General features: G+C 45.0%; 2 long non-coding RNA genes across 5 annotated transcripts in view; one reads left to right on the top strand and one right to left on the bottom strand.

Annotated features, from left to right (window-relative positions):
* Window positions 1–22,282, top strand: part of LOC138446304 (uncharacterized) — a 47,319-nt gene that overhangs the window by 15,158 nt on the left and 9,879 nt on the right. The window lies entirely within an intron of this gene.
* LOC138446305 (uncharacterized) lies at window positions 17,706–19,241 on the bottom strand. The gene is made up of 2 exons (XR_011259266.1): window positions 18,986–19,241; window positions 17,706–18,071 (listed from the first exon to the last, which is right to left on the bottom strand). It is a non-coding gene; the product is annotated as an uncharacterized lncRNA (long non-coding RNA).

Below are 22,282 nucleotides of genomic sequence, written 5' to 3' on the forward strand. Positions count from 1 at the left end.
ACTTCTGTATATTATTAATTGAAAGAAGACAAGCTGAAAAGGCTACCTACTGTATGATTCTAACTCTGTGATGTCCGGAAAAGGCAAAACTACGGGGACACTAAAGAAAGATCAGTAGTTGCCAGAGTTTGCAGCTGAGGGGTGACTAGGCAGAGCACAGAGGATTTTTAGGGCAGTGAGAATACTCTGTATGAGGCCATATTGGTTTGCCATGTCTCCAAACCCATATAATGTATAATATCAGAGTGAACCGCAAGGGAAACTGTGGACTTTGGGTAATAAAGAGGCATCCCTTGTCCTCCCCCCAGCAAACGTGTCGCTCTGGCGGGAGATGTTGATAATGGAGGAGTCTGTATGTGTATGTGGGGTGGGGAAAGTGAAAGTTGCTCAGTCGTGTCTGACTCTCTGCAATCCCATGGACTATAACGTCTATGGGATTCCTCAGGCCAGAATACTGGAATGGGTAGTCATTCCCTTCTCCAGGGGATCTTCCCAACCCAGGGATCAAACCCAGGCCTCCCACCTTAAAGGCAGATTCTTCACCAACTGAGCCACCAGGGAAGCAAGTGGAGTGGGGAGGCAGGAGTGTATGGGAAATCTCTGGATTTTCTGTTCCCTTTTGCTGTAAACCTAAACCCATCTCTAAAAATTTAGTCTTAATTTTTTACAAAAATTATATATATATATATATATATATCACATACATGTATGATGCTCCTTAAGGCTGTCAACTGGTTGGATATGGCCCACCCTCACTATTACACACACACACACACACACACACACACTTTGCTGGTTCTGTTTTTCTGGAGAGCTCTGATGAGCAGTCTTCTCTGCCATCACTGACTTGTCTGTGCCAACGACGTCCATGCGCAGCGCAGTGAGTCAAATCTTCAGAAGAATTTCTCTGGGAACCCCTCTTCATTTGGTCGGAGTGGTGGTGAGGGACCCGCTGCGTCCACCCTGCAGACACGGCAGGGGAAGCCCGCTCTGAAACAACAGCGCTCTCCTCTTGCCACTCTTCCTAACCCCCCTCCCTCGTCTTCTTGGGTGGGGGTGGGGACTGACACCGTGAAAGGATAGAGACTGGGATGGTACTGTGGTTATGGCAGTTCTCTTCAGAACACATGGTACTTAATGCTCCTTGGTCCTCAGCTGTAGGCCTCTGTAGTCACTTCTTCAGTAAAAATCAACTCAGCATCAGTCACAGTAAGTTTCCAAGATGAGACAGGCATTCCTTAAAAAAAAAAAAAAAAAAGAATTTCAAGTTCAAACATATTTGTGAGCTACTCAGTGAAAAAGAATTATACACTTAAAAAAAAAAAATTGTTTGACTGCACTGGGTTGCAGCATCCGAACTCTTAGTTGCGGCATGTAGGACCTAGTTTCCCGACCAGGGATCAAACCCAGATCCCCCTGTATTGCAAACACAGAGTCTTAGCCACTGGTCCACCAGGGAAGTCCAAAACACTTGTTTAAATGTAGGGTTTTTCTGAAACTTGAATATGCTGATATGAAAGACAGACTCTTAAGTGTGGAGACAGTATACAGGAATTCCTCAACTTTGACTCTGAAACAAAATTTGAAACTCAACTAGTAACTCCCAGACAGTGTTCACACAACAGTGACTTGGGAAATACTGATTTAGCAAGATGACTGAGATGCTGGTTCTCTTTCTTGAACCTTTGTAATTGTACAATGTCTCTGGAATTTGGGACTGTTACTTTAAGTTTCTTTTGGGCTTCCTGGGTGGCACAGTGGTAAAGAATCTGCCTGTCAATGCAGGAGTTGCAGGTTCGATTCCTGGGTCGTGAAGATCCCCTGAAGAAGGAAATGGCAACCTACTCTAGTATTCTTGCTTGGAGAATTCCAGGGACAGTGGAGCCTGGCAGGTTACAGTCCATGGGGTCTCAAAAAGTTGGACACAACTGAGTGACTCAGCACACACTCCAAGTTCCTTAAGTTAGCTTTTGTGAGCATCTGAGATAACAAATGAGGCTTCCATGTGGCTCTAACGGTAAAGATGTAGGAGACACAAGAGACGCGTGTTCAGTCCCTGGGTTGGGAAGATCCCCCGGAGGAGGACATTGTAACCCACTCCAGGATTCTTGCCTGGAGAATCCCACGAACAGAGGATCCTGGTGGGCTATAGTCCATTGGGTCACAGAGAGTCAGACAAGACTGAGGTGACTTAGCACACATTCACAAGATAAGAAACATAAAGCACCTACTACAGAAAAGATGTTCCATATATGATAGCTATGATTGGGTACAACATTCCATGCACACGGAATCAATTCATAATCCATCCTACCATCAGCAAGTTTATTTTACTGATGGTGCTTTTTTGGGGTAATAAATGCGTGATGTGTTGTTAAGTTAAAATTCTAAATTGTGTTTCACAAACCTTTCTGTTAAAATCACTCTTAATTTTTCCATGTTTCAAAATCAGTACGTGGAGGAAATCTGGTGCATATTTCCTAATTCCAAAAAGATCTGCACAGTTTTTCTACCAGTCAAGTCAATTTTAAAGAGGTTGGTGAAGGCACACAGAGTGGGTTAAAGGGTAGAAAATTCAATTTCCTTTTACAAACATGCAGTGAGTAAACACAATTTCCTACAACAAACAAACAAGGAAATCTCACACCTGAGAAACCCTGAGATAAAAGGAACCGAGATCTGGTTAGATTGCTTCCATCCTCTGCCCAGCCCCTCTCTCACGTGGAGAGAGGGAACAGTGAAGGGGGATTGTTTCCTTCTTGTGGGGAAGGCTGGAAAAGAACTGCCAGTGATGCTAATCCAAAGCCTACGCAGACCAAGGTTTGCCCAGATACAGTTCCTTCATCTTTCCTTTTATGCCTTGTGAGACAGTATAGACTGGCTGAAAAAATAGTATTTTTCATTATTTTACAAAAACACTTTATATTTCATGCGATTTGTTGTTCATTCGCTAGGTTATCTCTAACCCTTTGCGACTCCACGGACTGCAGCATGCCAGGCTTGCCTGTCCTCCACTGTCTCCCACAGTTTGTTCAAACTCATATCCATCGAGTCGATGATGCCATCCAACCATCTCATCCTCTATTGTCCCCTTCTCCTCCTGCCTTTAATCTTTCCCAGCATCAGGGTCTTTTCCAATGAGACAGTTCTTCACATCAGGTGGCCAAAGCACTGGAGTTTCAGCTTCAGCATCAGTCCTTCCAATGAATATTCAGAACTGATTTCCTTTAGGATTGACTAGTTTGATCTCCTTGCTGTCCAAGGGACTCTCAAAACTCAACACCACAGTTCAAAAGAATTAATATTTTGGTGCTCTGGCTTCTTTATGGTCCAACTCTCACATCTGTACATGACTACTGGAAAAACCCTAGTTTTGACTATATGAACCTTTGTCAGCAAAGTGATGTCTCTGCTTTTTAATACACTAGCTTTTCTTCCAGGGAGCAAGTGTCTTTTAATTTCATGGTGCAGTCTACAATCCACAGTGATTTTGGAGCCCCCCCAAAATAAAATCTGCCACTGTTTCCATTTCCCCTCATCTGTTTGCCATGAAGTAATGTGGCCAGATGCCATGACCTTAGTTTTTTGAGTGTGATTTATGTGATGAACATTTTGGACTCCATATCTACATTATGGCTGGATGTTTTCTGCCTTACACAGCATTGATGTCAAAAACTATATAATGTTTAATCATTAGAGTTCAAGTTCTCAGAAAGTTTCTGGCAAATAAAATATTTAAATTTATGATGATAAAGGACAGGGTATGTATGCACTTTCCAAGAAGGGCTTTTACCCTGAACTGATCACTGTTTATATTGTTGACGACTGCAAGGTATCTGACTTGTAATATTCTCCAGCCCTTTCTCCGGTCAGCTGTAAATTGGCACTTGCCAATCGGGTTTCCCTTGTGGCTCAGCTGGTAAAGAATCCGCCTGCAATGCAGGAGACCTGGGTTTGATTCCTGGGTTGGGAAGATCCCCTGGAGAAGGGGAAGGCTACCCACTCCAGTATTCTGGCCTGGAGAATTCCATGGACCGTATAATCCATGAGGTCATAGAGAGTCGGACACGACTGAGCGACTTTCAAGAGCATTGCCAAGGACTGAAGAACAAGGGGGTTTGCTGTCTCCTCTGTGGCTCAGACGGTAAAGCGTCTGCCTCCAATGCTGGAGACCTGGGTTCAGTCCCTGGGTCAGGAAGGTCTCCTGGAGAAGGAAATGGTAACCCACTCCAGTATTCTTGCCTGGAAAATCTCATGGACCAAGAAGCCTGGTAGGCTACAGGCCGTGGGGTCCCAAAGAGTTGGACACGACTGAGCGACTTCACTTTCACTTTTCTGTGGAGACTGAGCCCTGTGCTGCTGCGGGTGTTGACCTTCAACCCCCTCTGAGGGAGTTCAGAGTGGAGTGAAGCCCTCTGTGCTCCAGGGAATCTGTGGACAGGTCTTTAGATAGTAGGATACTTTCAGGACCAGATTTCATAAGACCAATCCTTGCATCTTTCCATATCTAGAAAGAAAGAAAGTGAAGTCACTCAGTCGTGTCTGACTCTTTGTAACCCCATGGACTGGGTAGCCTACCACGCTCCTCCATCCATGGGATTTTCCAGGCAAGAGTACTGGAAGGGGTTGCCATTTCCTTCTCCAGAGGATCTTCCCAACCCAGGGATCTTACCCGGGTCTCCCACATTGTAGGCAGATGCTTTACCATCTGAGCCACCAGGGAAGTCAAATACCACCACTCCAGTACTCTTGCCTGGAGAATCCCATGGACGGAGGAGCCTGGTAAGCTACAGTCCATGGGGTCGCAGAGAGTTGGACGTGACTGAGCGAATTCACTTTCACTTTCATATCTGGGAAAGCACTAAGTCCCTTCATGATAACATCAGATCCTTGTGACTAGCAGAAAGCCTTCTGTAAAATGAGTGCTTCAATCAGGCAGTTCAGTCGCTCCATCATTTCCGACTCTTTGTGACCCCATGGACTGCAGCACATCAGGCTTCCCTGTTCATCACCATCTCCCGGGGCTTGCTCAAACTCATGTCCATTGAGTTGGTGATGCCATCCAACCATCTCATCCTCTGTTGTCCCCTTCTCCTCCTGCCTTCAATCTTTCCCAGCATCAGGGTCTTTTCAAATGAATCAGTTCTTCACATAAGGGGGCCAAAGGATTGGAGTTTTAGCTTCAGCATCAGTCCTTTCAATGAACATTCAGGACTGACTTCCTTTACGATGGACTGGTTGGATCTCCTTGCAGTCCAAAGGACTCTCAAGAGTCTTCTCCAACACCACAGTTCAAAAGCATCAATTCTTCAGCACTCAAGTGCAGAGGAGATGACTATTCAGAACTTTCTATTCATTTCAGTTATTTCTGTGATTGATAACAAACCAAATCAACCATCCCCAACTGCATTTTCTGGTCTGTTAAGCAGCAGCAGTATCTATTTCGGAGACCAGAATTTACCTGGGTCTAAAACAAATTTATTTTACTAAAGTACATATTCAAAAGCAGAGACATTACTTTGCCAACAATGGTCCATCTAGTCAAGGCTGTGATTTTTCCAGTAGTCATGTATGGATGTGAGAGTTGGACCATAAAGAAAGCTGAGCGCTGAAGAATTGATGCTTTTGAACTGTGGTGTTGGAGAAGACTCTTGAGAGTCCCTTGGACTGCAAGGAGATCCAACCAGTCCATTCTAAAGGAGATCAGTCCTGGGTGTTCTTTGGAAGGAATGATGCTAAAGCTGAAACTCCAGTACTTTGGCCACCTCATGCGAAGAGCTGACTCATTGGAAAAGTCTCTGATGCTGGGAGGGATTGGGGGCAGGAGGAGAAGGGGACGACAGAGGATGAAATGGCTGGATGGCATCACCAACTCAATGGATGTGAGTTTGAGTGAACTTCGGGAGATGGTGATGGACAGGGAGGCCTGGCGTGCTGCGATTCATGGGGCCTGGCGTGCTGCCATTTGTGTCCGCAAAGAGTCGGACACGACTGAGCGACTGAACTGAACCTGATATTTAACAGAATTTGAACTTATTTTCAAAATAGCTCTTATTTTAAAAGCTTTGTTTTGGGGGAATGTTATATGGCCACTTTGGGAAATAGTTCAGCAGTTTCTAACAAAATTAAACAAGCAATCATCAGACAAAACAATAATTTCACTCCTGAGCATTTATTATAGATGGACAGAAACTTGTGTCCACACTAAAATATGTATGCTAATGTTCACCACAGCTTTGTTCATAATAGTGCGAATCTAGAAACAGTCCGAATGTCCTCAGCGGATGGATGGTTGAATAAACTGTGTTCATGTGCCATGTGATGCTGTACAGCAACAGGAGGAAACTATGGACACAGTAGTTTGGGTGGATCAGAAGGGAATCATGCTAAGTGAACAAGCCAATCCCAAAGGTATATGCAGTATGATTCCATTTATATTACCTTCTTGAGATGACAAAATCATAGAGATAAGGATCAGGGTATGTGTTGTCATGGGTTAGGGACTGGGGTGGGGCTGGAGAAAGTGTGTGTGATGGTAGAAGGGAAAACTTATGAGATGAGGCTGTTGTGTAGCTTAATCGGTGCTGATTACACGAATCTCCGGGGGTTCCCTGATAGCTCAGTTGGTGAAGAATCCCCCTGCAGTGCAGGAGACCTCGGTTCTATTCCTGGGTCGGGAAGATCTGCTGGAGAGGGACAGGCTACCCACTCCACTATTCTTGGGCCTCCCTAGTGGCTCAGCTGGTAAAGGATCCGCCTGCAGTGTGGGAGGCCTGGGGTCGATTCTTGGGTTGGGAAGATCCCCTGGAGAAGGTCAAGTCTACCTACTCCAATATTCTGGCCTGGAGAATTCCACGGACAGAGGAGCCTGGCAGGCCACAGTCCATGGGGTTGCAAACAGTCGGACAGGACTGAGTGACTTTCACTTTCACACGAATCTCTGAGTGGTTAAATTGCATAATGTTAAATACACACACAGAAGGACACCTAAAACTGAGGAAATCTGAATAAAGTGGTGGATGATACTAATGTCAATTTCCTGTTTGCCACATTGTACTAGAGTTTTGCAAGATATTGGCTTTGAGGGAAACTGGGGAAGGGATCTATTTTATTTCTTACAATTGCACATGAATCTACCATTATCTAAAAAAAAAAAAAAGCTTAATTGAATTAAATGCTTTGCTTATAAAATTGAAAATATTGCAGAGCAAACAATTCTTTCAATTCAAAAGACTGTTACATAGCACAAAATGTTTCCATCAGTTCCTACTGAGGAATGGCGTACATGGCAAAATAGAACTGTAGGCCTAAGGAAAGTTATAAATCACTTGTGTTTTACTGAGGAAGCAGTTTGGTGTCAGTAACTTCTGTAAGTCAATACGAGGGTAAGAACAGCACATAAAGTGAAAGTAACCTAGATAAATTCTCAGTAAATTCTAAAAATGAGCATTTAATCTCCGTTCATATTCCTTAAGCTCAGAACTGGGCTCTATACTGCTGCAGGTCCAGACTACAGATTTGCACATTAGCAATTTCTATGTTGAGACGTTAATGATTATTCCCGTCACACTTCAAAATCGTCTAGCGAATGGCTCTCCAATTCCTAACTGTATTCATGGCACCATGGGGGCCCAGAAACGTGATGTACAGAAAAGGTCTCAGAAAATGTAGGAGCCTGCAGCGGAAGACAGGGCAACAGTGACACGGAGTGTAATGGATCCAAGTACAGGGCCGTGCAGAAAGGAGGAGGCAATCTGTGTGTGTGGGTGTGTGCGCGTGTGAGTCTGTATTTGTGTGTAAAAGTTATGATTGAATAAGGACTGAGGAGATTAGGACAGGATTCCAAGAGATTTAAAATGATCTTGAAGTGATTGCCTATATGGCTCTTTAGAATGAAATACAATATAATAAATTGAATTATAAATTTCATCCTTCAGTTTCACTTGCCATATTTTAAGGGCTTTCAATGAACCATATGGCTAGAGGCTTCCATATTTGGCAGTACGAATATAGGACATTTCTTCCATTGAGAAGTTTCTATAGCGCTGTGCTTGGTTGGATTTCAACTATAGGTAGCTGGGGAAGGGTATTCTATTTTTTATTTACTTACAAATTTATTAAAATGTATATAGGCATGTGTGCGTGTGTGTGATTGTGCTTAGTTGTGGCAGCTGGGATCTTTGATCTCTGGTGTGGCATGTGGGATCTGTGGTTGCAGCCTGCGAACCATTAGTTGCATGTGGAATTTAACTCCCTGACCAGGGATCGAACTCAGGGCCCCCTGCACTGAAAGTGTGAAATCTTAGTTACTGGGCCACCAGGGAAGTCCCAAGGGAAGGGTATTCTAGGTGGAGCAGGTCAAGAAGAGTCAGGAAGGGGTATGTGCAGGGAAGCAGTGGGCGTGAAGTTAAAAGGTAGCTTGGAATCAGATTTGTGGAGCATCTGAAGGAATGGAAAGTTCAGGAGTGTGAAGGATAGCACCTACCATTTTTTGATCACCCAGTGATCATGAGATATTAGGAGACAGAGATTTTCCTTATCCTTTTCTGCAGCCACATGGAATGCCATCCTTGCTAGAATGCCATCTCTGCATGTAGTGTAAGTGATTCAACCAACACCTCCTGATGGGTATCTGGACTGTTCCCAGTCTCCTAGTTTAAAGCAGTGCCTAACGTCTAAGGCATTTTATATTTTAGGCAATGTCCTCTTGACATGCCACTGGTAGCTACAGCTCCAGCCTAGGTACCAGCTACCACTCCAGCCTAGAACCATTTTTCTAGTTCTTTCCTCTTGGAAAAATGGCAGTCAGGGTGAAACAGGGCAGAAAGGGATAGGACACAATCTTAAGAATGGCAGAGCTGTAGGACATGACAAAAACCAGTTAGAACTAAGTAGGTTCAAGATGGCAGAAGGTTTGACTTTCGGTGGACCCTGAGCCTCATTATATGTTCATTGTAATGTATTAGCATATGCTAAACAGCACATCCATGGGTAGCATGAGAGTTCTGAGGCTGACCATAAGAGGTCAAAAGGTGGACAGTGGCTCAACTCCTGGAAATCCCTGTGCCTTCCCCCAAATAGTTGAAATAACCCTCCCACTCATTAACCTAAGAAATTTTCCAGCCCCTGTAAATTTACCACAGTCAGTTCAGTCATTCAATCGTGTCCAACTCTTTGCGACCCCATGGACTGCAGCACGCCAGGCCTCTCTGTCCATCACCAACTCTCGGAGTTTAGTAAACTCATATCCATTGAGTTGGTAATGCCATCCAACCATCTCATCCTCTTTTGTCTCCTCCTCCCACCTTCAGTCTTTCCCAGCATCAGGTGGCCAAAGTATTGGACTGTCAGCTTCACCATCAGTCCTTTCAATGAATATTCAGGACTGATTTCTTTTAGGATGGACTGGTTGGATCTCTTTGCAGTCCAAGGGACTCTCAAGAGTCTTCTCCAAGACTGCAGTTTAAGAGTATGAATTCTTTGGCTCTCAACTTTATTTATGGTCCAACTCTCACTTCCACACATGACTACTGGAAAAACCATAGCTTTGACTTAGATGGATCTTTGTTGGCAAAAAAAATGTCTCTGCTTTTTAATATGCTGTCTAGGTTGGTCATAACTTTTCTTCCAAGGAGGAAGCGTCTTTTAATTTCATGGCTGCAGTCACTATCTGCAGTGTTTTTGGAGCCCCAGAAAATAAAGTCTGTCACTGTTTCCACTGTTTTCCCTGTTTCCTCATCTATTTGCCATGAATTGATGGGACCAGATGCCATGATCTTACTTTCCTGAATGTTGGGTTTTAAGCCAACTTCTTCACTCTCCTCTTTCATTTTCATCAAGAGGCTGTTTAGTACTTCTTAGCTTTCTGCCATAATGGTGGTGTCATCTGCATACTGAGGTTACTGATATTTCTCCCGGCAATCTTGATTCCAGTTTGTGCTTCATCCAGTCCAGGATTTCTCATGATGTACTCTGTATATAAGTTAAATAAGTAGGGTGACAATATACAGACTTGATGTACTCCTTTCCTGATTTGGAACCAGTCTGTTGTTCCATGTCTAGTTCTAACTGCTGCTTCTTGACCTGCATACAGATTTCTCAGGAGGCAGGTCAGGTGGTCTGGTATTTCCATCTCTTTCAGAATTTTCCACAGTTTGTTGTGATCCACACAGTCAAAGGCTTTGGTGTAGTCAATAAAGCAGAAGTATATGTTTTTCTGGAACTCTCTTGCTTTTTCAGTGATCCAGTGGATATTGGCAATTTGATCTCTGGTTCCTCTGTTGCTGCTTCTAAGTCACTTCAGTCGTGTCCGACTCTGTGTGACCCCATAGACGGCAGCCCACCAGGCTCCCCCATCCCTGGGATTCTCCAGGCAAGAACACTGGAGTGGCTTGCCATTTCCTTCTCCAATGCATGAAAGTGAAAAGAGAAAGTGAAGTTGCTCAGTCATATCTGCTGGTTCCTCTGCCTTTTCTAAATCCAGCTTGAACATCTGAAATTAACCACAGAAGTATCAATAACCTCAGATATGCAGATAACACCATCATTATGGAAGAAGGCAAAGAGGAACTGAAGAGCCTTTTGATGAAAGTGAAAGAGGAGCATGAAAAAGCTGGCTTAAAACTCAACATTCAAAAAACTAAGATCATGGCATATAGTCTTCATGGCAAATAGATGGGGAAACAATGGAAAAAGTGACAGACTTTATTTTTCTGAGCTCCAAAATCACTACAGATGGTGACTGCAATGAAATGAAAAGATGTTTACTCCTGGGGAGAAGAGCTATGACCAACCTAGACAGCATATTAAAAAGCAGACATATTACTTTGCCGACAAAGGTCTGTCTAGTCAAAGCTATCATTTTTCCAGTGGTCATGTATGGATGTGAATGTTGGACCATAAAAAATGCTGAGCACCGAAGAACTGGTGCTTTTGAACTGTGGTGTTGGAGAAGACTCTTGAGAGTCCCTTGGACCCAAGGAGATCCAACTAGTCCATCATAAAGGAAATCAGTCCTGAATATTCATTAGAAGGACTGATGGTGAAACTGAAGCTCCAAAACTTTGGCCACCTGATGCGAAGAACCGACTCACTGGAAAAGACCCTGATGCTGGGAAAGATTGAAGGCAGGAGGAGAAAGGGACAACAGAGGATAAGTTGGTTGAATGGCATCACCAACTTGATGGACATGAATTTGAGCAAGCTCTGGGAGTTGGTGATGGACAGGGAAGCCTGGTGTGCTGCAGTCCATGGGGTTGCAAAGAGTCAGATAAGACTGAACTATAAACTAACCATAGTGTACTTTCGGAACCTCCCACCTTCTAAGACGGCCCACCCTGTCTGCAGGGTCTGGTTCTCTCTAAATGAATCCACTTCTTATCTATCTGTTTGTCTCTTGCTGAATTCTTTCTGTGATGAGACATCAAGAACCTGAGTTTCATTAAGTCCTGAGACCGGGTGTTTGACCTCAGTTAAAAGTGGGTTCGAGCCCCATTCCGGGTTCTGGCCAGGTTCAAGTTCTGGCCTATGGGTTCACGTCCCATCCGAGTTGCACGGTTTCAAGTGGATAGGGTGGGGGTTGAGAAAGCCCTGTGTTCTGGTAATAATCGCCATCTGCGGTGGTTTCAGATTCCTCCTTCAGGTGTTAAACCTGCCCCGTGGGAGGCAATGGTAGGCACAGGGGGCCAGAGGGCAGGGGGTCGGTCGTGTCTCAGCGGCCAAGTCCCTTGCTTGGGCTCAGAGATGCTCCCAGTGTCTCCGCAGCACTGCTGTCTTCTCCAAGTGCTGCTTTGCAATGTCTCGCTGCCGCTGAGGGTCTTACAGAGACTGCCCGATGCTCTGAGTTTGCACTGAAGCCCTGCGAAGCAGTAGGTTGCTGTGTTTGTGAGTTTCACGTCCCTGTCAGGGTGCATCTTCAGCCATTCTCCCTGTGTCCTGCCTCAAAGGACACACAACACGCCTCCTTTATGACAAGGCTCGTGCCTTTGTCTTAGTCCCATCCTGGAAGTCTCAAAGCAACTTTTATACTTCATATCTTAAAAATCTTACTTATAAGTATCTTGAGTTTCTGGATTTGCTCATGAGATGCTATTTGTAATTTATTTAAAATGCCTCAGCATGGACAGTGTGATATAAATATGTGTGTTAGTTTGAGCTACTCCAGGGGAAGCTGGTTACTCTGATTACAGTGATAATCAGCTAGCATCGTATCAGAAAGATCCTGCTCCAGAGAAATTTACCAGAAATACTTCCATTTTCCATATCCTTGGTCAGCACTGAATTTGTCATTTGCCCTGCTACATTGCTTACTGAGACTCTTGATTTGCCACGAGTGTTGTTATTTTTATAATAGAGTTTTTATCAATGGTTTTTCATTATACCTGACTTTTGAGTCAAACAAGCCTTTTTATTCATCCACATTATATTGGAATTCATCCATATTCTCTTTAGTATTTGGATAGTGGGGGTGGGGGGGATGTTTCATGCCATTCCATTTCTATAAGTTCAGTTTGGTTCAGTAGCTCAGTCGTATCCAACCCTTTGCAAACCCATGGACTGCAGCACGCCATGCCTCCCTGTCCATCACCAACTCCTGGAGTTCACCCAGACCCATGTCCATCGAGTCAGTGATGCCATCCAGACATCTCATCCTCTGTCGTCCCCTTCTCCTCCTGCCTTCACTCTTTCCCTGCATCAGGGTGTTTTCAAATGAGTCAGCTCTTCGCATGAGATGGCCAAAGTATTGGAGTTTCCGTTTCAGCATCAGTCCTTCCATTGAATATTCAGGACTGATCTCCTTTAGGATGGACTGGTTGGATCTCCTTGCAGTCTAAGGGATTCTCAAGAGTCTTCTCCAACACCACAGTTCAAAAGCATCAATTCTTTGGCGCTCAGCTTTCTTTATAGTCCAGTTCTCATATCCATACATGGCCACTGGAAAAACCATAGCCTTGACTAAACAGGATCTTTGTTGACAAAGTAATGTCTCTGCTTTTTAATATGCTATCTAGGTTGGTCATAACTTTCCTTGCCAGGAGGAAGCGTCTTTTAATTTCATGGCTGCAGTCACCATCCGCAGTGATTTCTACAAGGATGGAGACGTTGCCGCTGCAGTTGCCCACTACCAGTGCACCCTGAGGGGAAAGCAGGAGGGAGGAAAACAGGAAGCACTCTGTGCTTTGCATATGTTGGCTCCTCCATAGTTAAGATGCCTATCTAGGGGAAGATTTCAATAACCCCAGGTTCTTGCATCTTCCAACCCATAGAAAAGCACTAAAATCTTTGAGATTCCTGTTCTTTGCAATCAGCAGTTAATCTTTACATTGTCGACTACATGCTTTTGCAACGAACAAAGTTCCTATATATTGTAACTTCTCCTTTACTTCTTGGGAACAGTTCTTCAGAGCTACCTGAGTGGCTGTCTTCTAGGCCATAGTCCTCAGGAAGTTCCTAGAATAAAACTTAGCTCACAGCTTTTACCTTGCGTGGATTTCCTCTCAGTCAAATATTTTGGCGATCATGAAGGAACCCAGAGTAGACGTCTCTCCTTTACCTGAACCCTACGAGGATCTGGAGCCTTAGTGCTGATCTCAGGTCTCCTTGGCCTGCAGCAGCTTGAAGCAGGATTTCAGTTCCCAGCCAGAGACTTAAGTCATGCTGGAGCAATGAGAATGCTGAATCCTAGCCCCTAGACCACATGGGCCAGTGGTTAATGATAAGGTCCTGTCTGGTCAGCTTTATGGAAATAAATTTCCACAAAGAGATGGGAAGAGACTTCCTGGTGGCACAGTAGATAAGAATCCACCTGCCAAATGTGGGGGACACAGGTTTGATCCCTGGTCTGGGAAGATTCCACATGCTGGGAGCAACTATGACGAACGTGCCGTAGCTACCAGAGCCTGCACGCACAGTTACTGAGCCTGCACACTGCAATCAGTGCCCATGTGCCTGGACCCGTGCTCCACAACAAGAGAAGCCACCGCAGTGAGAAGGCCACGCACTGCAACAAAGAGTAGCCTTTGCTCACCCCAACTAGAGAAAGCTTGCTTGCAGCAGCGAAGGCCCAGTGTAACCAAAAAGTAAATAAAATAAACAAAACACAAAGCAGGGAGACAGGAAGGAGTGAAACAAGTAATGTGTTTATGAGGAGTATATGTGTGGACAGGCACACGGGTGGACTCAGAGTCACACCCTTGTGGTAGTTTAAATCAGTTTTATGGGGCATTGCTTTTGGGTTCCCTCTTGGCCAATCATCTTGCTCTGCCTGGGTTTGATTCTGCCTTTGGTTTATCTCAGATCCTTCCCTGTGTGAGCACACATCCCTGTGTGCATGCACATCTCTTCTTAGCCAAGATGGATTTCCAGGGAAGAGGCCTATTGGTAGGTTGACATCACATATTATGGGGTAGCGCCTCCTCCCTTTCTGACCCCTGAGGAGCCTTTCTGCACATGGGTAGTTGGGAAGGTCTTCTTGACCTCAAGCGTGAATAATATGTGTTCTGTTTATCTCTTATCTGGGCAGAGCTCAGCTCCTCTCTGCCCTTGCCATTACTATTATCTTAAAGTCTCCACCAGAGGCAAAGTCCAGCAATTTGTCCTGTTCCTGTTGTTAATTCTATCTGGATGTGTAAACTATAAATGGCTGGCTATAAATGTCTAGCCTGGAGCCCATCTATCTCCTGCCTCACCACCTGCAAGGGTCACTTATGTCCTCCCACCTCCTTGCTGGGTCCAGACAAATTTGGGTGAGTCACTTCTGGGTCTTAGCTCTCCCAATTACAGGCAGTCTTCAGTTTTATTCAGTGATGGATTAAAAAATATCTGATTCCTCACTTGAGAGACACTGAGGAGGGTTTATTTGGATGAAAGATACTGGGGATACCTGAATTAAAGGACACCAGGGAAAAGTGCCCCCAGTGGAAAGACACTGGGATTTGCTTAGCTGAAAGACAGATGGGTCTGGACTGGGTGATTAGGTAGGAAGCCAGTCAAACATCTTTCCTGAAGAAGGGGCATCAGAAAGCCAACTTCCAACTAATACCATAGGCAGGTATATAATTTATACTTGTGAATATTTAATAGGGTACTTCCCATGTGGCTCAGCTGGTAAAGAATCCACCTGCAATGCAGGAGACCTGGGTTCAATCCCTAGGTTGGGAAGATCCCCTGGAGAAGGGAAAGGCTACCCACTCCAGTATTCTGGCCTGGAGAATTCCATGGACTGTATAGTCCATGGGGTCGCAAAAAGTTGGACACAACGGGATGACTTTCACACACAATCACACACACAGTAGGGAACGAGGGAAATTGTACCCTAAAAATGTCCACGATGGGGCTCTTTTTGACATTTCAAAACTGGTGTTTTAGTATCTCATTAGGGAAAGCTGGTTGATGAAACAACTTTGCAAAACTCTGACCTTAAAGGAACAAACATCCTTCTAGGAGGAATTTGCAGTTCTTCCTCTGGGCCTTTAAAATGATTTTTTAATTACTCGCTCACTTAATTTTGGTGGTGCTGGGTTTTCTTGCTGTTGCTGTGCAGTCTCTTCTCTAGTTGAGGAGCTTGGGCTTCTCCTGTTGCAGAGCCCGGGCTCTAAGGCTCTCAGGCTTCAGTAGTTGTGGCAGGAGGACTCAGCAGTTGCAGCTCCCAGGCTCTAGAGCACAGACTCAACAGTTGTGGTGTACAGGCTCAGTTGCTCCGTGGTGTGTGGGATCTTCCCAGACCAGGGATCAAACCCACGTCTCCTGCATTGGCGGGTGGACTCTTTACCACTAAGCCACCAGGGAAACCCTACCATATTTTTTAAATTAAAAAAAAAAAAAATTCTAGCTCATTTACAATGTTGTGTTACTTTCAGGTATACTGCAAAGTGATTCAGTTATAAATGTATATATTCTTTTTCAGATTCTTCTCCATTATAGATTCTTAAGTGTTAGTCGCTCAGTTGTGCCTGACTCTTTGCGACCCCATGGACTGCAGCTCACCAGGCTCCTCGGTCCATGAGATTTTCCAGTCAATGATACTGGAGTGGGTTGTCATTTCTTTCTCCAGGGGATCCCCCCAACCCTGGGATAGAACCCATGTCTCCTATGGCATCCCACTCCAGTACTCTTGCCTGGAAAATCCCATGGATGGAGGAGCCTGGTAGGCTGCAGTCCATGGGGTCGCACAGAGTCGGACACGATTGAAGCGACTTAGCAGCAGCAGTAGCAGCAGCTCCTGTACTGCAGGCAGATTCTTTACCGAGTGAGCTACAAGGGGAGCCCAGTAGATTCTTACAAGGTATCAAGTATGTCTTCTGTGCTATACGGTAGGTCCTGGTTGTTTATCTATTTTGCATATAGAAATGGATATCTGTTAATCCCAAACTCCTAATTGATCCCTCCCCTTCCCTCTGTGCCTCTGATGTAATTGTTCCGCCTGATCTTCTTAGGTGTTTTGTGTTTTGCGAGTATAGTCTTTGCCATCTGGAAGGGGCACACATGGAGTACATTTGGCAGCCCGTTGAGTAGACCAGGATTCTGAGCAGTATTTTTTTCTGTCTGGCTCTGCAGTTTTCAGGAAAATCTGTTATAAGGGGCCTTTGTCATCTCAAACTTTGCTATACCCACCTGTGCAATGAAAGGCTTTACTATTTTGGGGAGTAAACATTTTGAATCTGTTATAGAACATAGGTTCGTGTGCCTGACACATAACGAGGCCAAACAAACCAAAACGTCAGAGTTCGGAGCAGAGAAAGGTTTATTGTCGGGCCAAGCGAGGAAAGTGGATGGCTCGGGTTCAAAACCCCTGAACTCCCCAGTGATTTTTTTGAGGAAAGTTTTTGTAGGCAAAATTTGGGGTGAGAGCTGCAGGGTGTGTCGTTTTCTTGATTGGCTGGTGGAGAGGTGACCGGCTCAGGAGTGATGACACCAGGGGAACCTTCCCTATTGTGTGGGGCTTTGCCTGTGAAACAGCCTTGCTTGGGACTTTTCCCTTTTGGACTAACCTTGGCCATTTATTTAGCCTCCCTGACCCTCCCTGAGCTCCAAAGGGCAGATTGACAGTCTCATCCAGGAAGGGAGGAGAATCAAAGGGAGAGGAGGAGCCATCCAGAAAGCACAGAGGGGCCTTGGGGCAGGGTCCCGGTTTCTCTCCAGACTATACAAAGCCATACCTTTAAGGTTTTCTGCAGGAACTAAGGCCCCACCTAGAGGGAGGGTGGTAACTTCAGGCTGAGAGCAAGATTCCTGGAGGACCGCCCTGATACCTCAGGACTTGACGGGTCCAAGGGCATTATACTGAATGAAAAGGCCAATCACCAAAGGTGGCATGCTGAATGATTCCAATTATATGACATTCTCAGCATAACAAGCAAGTGTTAGTGATTGTGAGGGGATAGGGATGAGGGTGGGAGAGGGAGTGTTTGAGTATAAATGGTGTTGCTTGGAGTCGCTAAGGGTCAGAATCGACTGAGCGACTTCACTTTCCCTTTTCACTTTCATGCATTGGAGAAGGAAATGGCAACCCACTCCAGTGTTCTTGCCTGGAGAATCCCAGGGACGGCGGAGCTTGGTGGGCTGCCGTCTATGGGGTCGCACAGAGTCGGACACGACTGAAGCGACTTAGCAGCAGCAGTGTTGCAGGAAGGGGGAGCCCTTTCAGGGCCTGAAAGTGGGCTCTTGCCTAACACTTGGAAATGAATTGTCCGAGGAGACACACAGGCTAACAAAGCAAGAGACTTTATTGGGGAAGGGCACCTGGGCAGAGAGCAGGAAGGTGAGGGAACCCAGGAGGACTCATTAGCCACGTGGCTTGCAGTCTCGGGTTTTATGGAGATGGAATGAGTTTCCAGGTTGTCTCTGGCCAATCATTCTGGATTCAGGGTCCCTCCTGGTGGCGCACAAGATGGATGCCAGCGAGAAGGATTCTGGGAGGTGGTGTCTCCTTTTGACCTTTCCCGAACTCTTCTGGATGGTAGTGGCTTATTAGTTCTGTGTTCCTTACCAGGACCTCCTGTTGTAAAATCACTCTCACAAATGGTTACCATGGTTCCTGGCCAGGGAGGGCGGCTTCAGTGAGTGGGCTCCCCCTGACAATAGGAAGCACAAGAGAGTTCCTTTGTGGTCAGGAACAGTTCTGTATTTGGATTGTGGTGGTGACTACATGAATCCACATGCAATAAAATTGCATAAACTGCACAAATTACATATTGAAGGAAAAGCTGGTGAAATCTGAACAAAATCTGTTGATTGCACCAACAGAATCTATTTCCTGGTTTGCATATTGTACTGTTCTTGGTGAATTTAAGGTTCTTGCCTTGTCTTGGAAAGAATTCGGAGACGAAGCAGGGAGGTTAAGAAAGTAAAATGAGAATTTATTAAAGCAAGAATAGTCTTATCAGAGGGAGCGCAGGCAGAGAGGTGAGGAACTGCTGCCCTGGGTTTCTTTGGAAAACCGGTGATGAGGAGCATACGAATGAAGAGGTGGAATATTCACTGGGGAACAAGGGGTTTGGGGGCCATATTCCCTGGTTTTCATCCCGGCTCCATCTTCCCAAGGGGAGTGATGTGGAAAGCTCAGCCTCTGTGTACACTGGCGCCAAGTCAAATCTTAGAGGCAGAGTTTTGGGTGAAGTAGGAAAGGATAGCTCTATTACGTTGCCAGGCAAAGGCGGACACCGAAGACTCCTGCCTCAAAAAATGATGTGTCCCAACCCAGGGGAGTTTGGTGACAGGTTTTATCACAATGGTTCAAGGGAGCAGGATTGCACTCCCTTCATCTCAAATGGTTGGTCCTCTAATATTTTTTTTGAGGTGGTGGTGGGGGTGGGTTGCTGCGCTCAACACCATACACAGAGAAAGGAGCCTGGTGGGCTACAGTCCTTGAGGTTACAAGAGTCAGACACAATAAGAAGCGGCATACAGAACTTCCCAAAGACCGAACCCATGCCCCCTTGAGTCCTACCCAACCACTGGCTCACCAGGGAAGTCCCTGTCTCCTAACCTTGATGAACTTGTGTGCGTTAGTTGCTCAGTCACGGCTGACTCTGCAATCCCATGGGCTGTGGCCCGCCAGGCTCCTCTGTCCATGGGACTCTCCAGGCCAGAATACTGGAGTGGGTTGCCATTCCTTTCTCCAGGAGATCTTCCCAACCCAGGGATGGAACCCAGGTCTCCCACATTGCAGGCAGATTCTTGACCATCTAAACCACCAGGGAAGCCTTGCTGAGCTTCTCTGGGACCTTTAGTCTTGCTTCTGGTGGTTTCTTGGCTAACCCCTCCCATGATCAGCAACTGTTGGAATCTGCCCTTTGGAATTCAGGGAAGGTCATGGGGGCTGGAGTCTTGCCTACCAGAAATGGGGGGGGGGGGGAGAAAAGCGCCTCCGTGCCTGAGAACCCCACAGGGCCGCGTCGATTTCAGGATGGATTTTTGCCTTTATTTAGCTTAGATCAAAAGTGTCATGGAATCAGTGCAAGATGGATACTTCTTATCTGCAAGGCTAATTTTATTGTAATAAGAGCATAATGAGCAAAGGGTTACCTTGGGCTGCAGGAGATTCCGCTTTTCCCCACCTTTCTTTGCTTCAGGGAACTTTATCATCCAAAATGTGTGATTTCCTGTGAGTCTGGAGGTTCCTGCTTTTCTTTGTTTGCCCAAGTCCTCCTGCTGTTTACAGAAATTCTTGATTTCCTGCCACCTGGTCCCTGTTTGCATTTCTCTGCTCCACAGTTCTTTTTTTTTTTTTCTAGTTCCATATTTTTGTAAGAGATTGCAACTGGGGGAATTGGGTGAGGGGACACAGGACCGCCCTGGACTATTTTTGCAACTTCCTGTGAGTCTGTAATTATTTCAAAATCAAGCATTTTGAAGGTTTAAAAAAAATTGTGTGCAGTTGAATATGCGTATCTTCTCTTTCATAGCTCTTAGGCTTCCAGTTCTTGGTTAAGAACATCTTCCCATATAACGTGACATACATTAATTATTTCTCCTAATGAAACTGGAAAAAAAATTCCTTTATAAGAAAAAGAAAAAAAGAGTATCTCCTCCACTGCTGAGCTGTACATGTAGTTTCCTATACTGTCGTTTAAGATTAAAAAAAAATTTTTTTCGGTCTGAAATCCAACTGGGGTTTATTTTCATATGTAAGGCATGATGCGATCCAGCTTTATTTTCTTTGTTGTGCCATGCCATCTATTAAAGAAATCAACCTTTTACCACTGAAACTAAAGCACCATCTAAACTGTAAACAGAATTACCATGAATGTACTTCTGGATTCCCCATCCTGTACTTCCGACCTATCCTCTTACTGATAACTTATTAAATTGCACTGGTGTAGTGCTCAGTAAATTTTGAACATTTGTATGTTTGGCGTTCCTCACATTGCCGAAGTTCATTCTCCAGTACCCCTTGCTGCTTGGCACACACGGATGGGAGCGTGCCTCTGCCCGACGCTATGAGAGGAGGGAGGGAGAGAAGGCCTGGGCAGAGCCAGTAGTGGACATCCGTGGCTGGCCGCCAGCAGTGCAGAGGCAGCCCCTGTGGCGTCAGGAGCCAGTCCTGAGCATCCGCAGAGGAGCTGGTGGGTGGGCTGTTTTTGTTGAGCAGCCCCTGAAAGAGGCCAGGTGCTATCCCTGGTGGCAAGGGAATCTTGTGCTTCCAGATTCTTTTTCAACATAAACTAGCTAAAGCAGACTGGGCTTTACCGCTGAGAACCCTGGTAGTTTATTCTCATAACTGGTATTCATGAGCAGGGTCCCCTGGCTCTCTCCTGTAGCCGCCCACTACTTTTTCTCACTTCATTCTTTTCACATTATTTGTTTTCAGTCTTTGAGGTACTTAAAAATCTGTTGCAGTTGCAGTCTTAACTGGAGTTGAATTTAACTTATATATTTGGGAAATATTGATATTTTTCCTTTCCAAATAAAGGAGGACAGTTTTTGTTAGTTATTCTGACCTTCAAAAAGACTAGTTTTCATTTGACCTTGTATCTTTTTTGAAACATTTAGTTCTAGATATGGTAGTTATGGAAACTCCCTGGCAGTCCAGTGGTTAGGACTTGGCTTTCATTGCCAGGGCCTGAGTATGTTCAGAGAACTAATGTCCTGCAAGCGCGGGGTGAAGCCAAAAAATGAAAGGGCAGTCTAGTGGTTAAGGCTGCTGCCTTCAAATGGAGGGGGTGCAGCAGGTTCAACCCTGGTCAGGAAGCTAAGTTCCCATGTGCCTTATGGACAAAAACAAAACTTAAAACAGAAGCAACATCTCTAACAAATTCAATAAAAACTTAAAACTTAAGAAAAATGTGGACGAAAGATTGTCCACATTTAAATATTTGGTAGCTTTAGTGGTGATGTAGTTTTTTTGTTTTCCATTTCCTTTTGTAGGTACTTACTCTAGTATAGAATATTCTGTTTTTGTGTATCAGCCACTTTAGTGTATCCTCTTTCTGGTGCGCATAAGCTTTTTATTACAACCTCTTGGGTTTTCTAGGTATGCAATCAGGAAAAAATGATTTTCTTCTTTGATGTTGTACCAATTTAAAGTTTTTCTTAACTGCTAACATGTAAGACAATGTTGACTAGCAAGTAACCCTGCCTCGGTTTGACTTTAATGAATCTGACATATTTCTCCTACTTTTAAGTTTTTAAAATCTAATTTTGGAATAGCTGTTGGATTTAATACTTCAGCTTAGTGTCATGATCATGTACTTTTTCTGCTTTAACTTTGTGATTAAATGGTTATAGATTTCCTGCTATTGGATGGATCTGTTTAATTCCTTTGAAAAATTTCTGGATTTTGACTGCTAATAACACAGATGCCTCCATTTCTGGCACTGGATGCCCCTTTCCTAGTTTCAGTGCTAAGGCAGGTTTTCTGCCATTGTTCATTATCGTGGTCACTTCAGTTTTGATAAGTGGGAATTAGCTCCAACTATTCTCAGCAATATATTTTAAAATCATGGAAGACAGTTTAGAAATGATTCATAATTCTAGTGTCTCAAGGAGCTCAGAGCTCAGGTTGACCTCTGGTGTCTGTCAGAAAGTCAGTAGCCCCGGCACACCTCGGAATATGCCCTTGCCTTAAGCAGGATGCACATGGCTATTCCGAGCCTGGGGGAGCACTTTTAGCAAAGAGCCTCGCTATCCTTTCTTGTGGAAAGGCTGCCACGGGAAGTGTGCATCGCACAACTCCGAGGGCACTCTTCGCGCACAGTGATTCACTGGGTACCTGCGCATATTCATCCCAACAATTTCCCACCAGATGTTGGTGGGACGACTTTAGGAAGCAGCACCAGTGAGA

Source organism: Ovis canadensis, chromosome 9 (genome assembly GCF_042477335.2).
Source record: "Ovis canadensis isolate MfBH-ARS-UI-01 breed Bighorn chromosome 9, ARS-UI_OviCan_v2, whole genome shotgun sequence".
NCBI classification, from domain to species: Eukaryota; Metazoa; Chordata; class Mammalia; order Artiodactyla; family Bovidae; genus Ovis; species Ovis canadensis.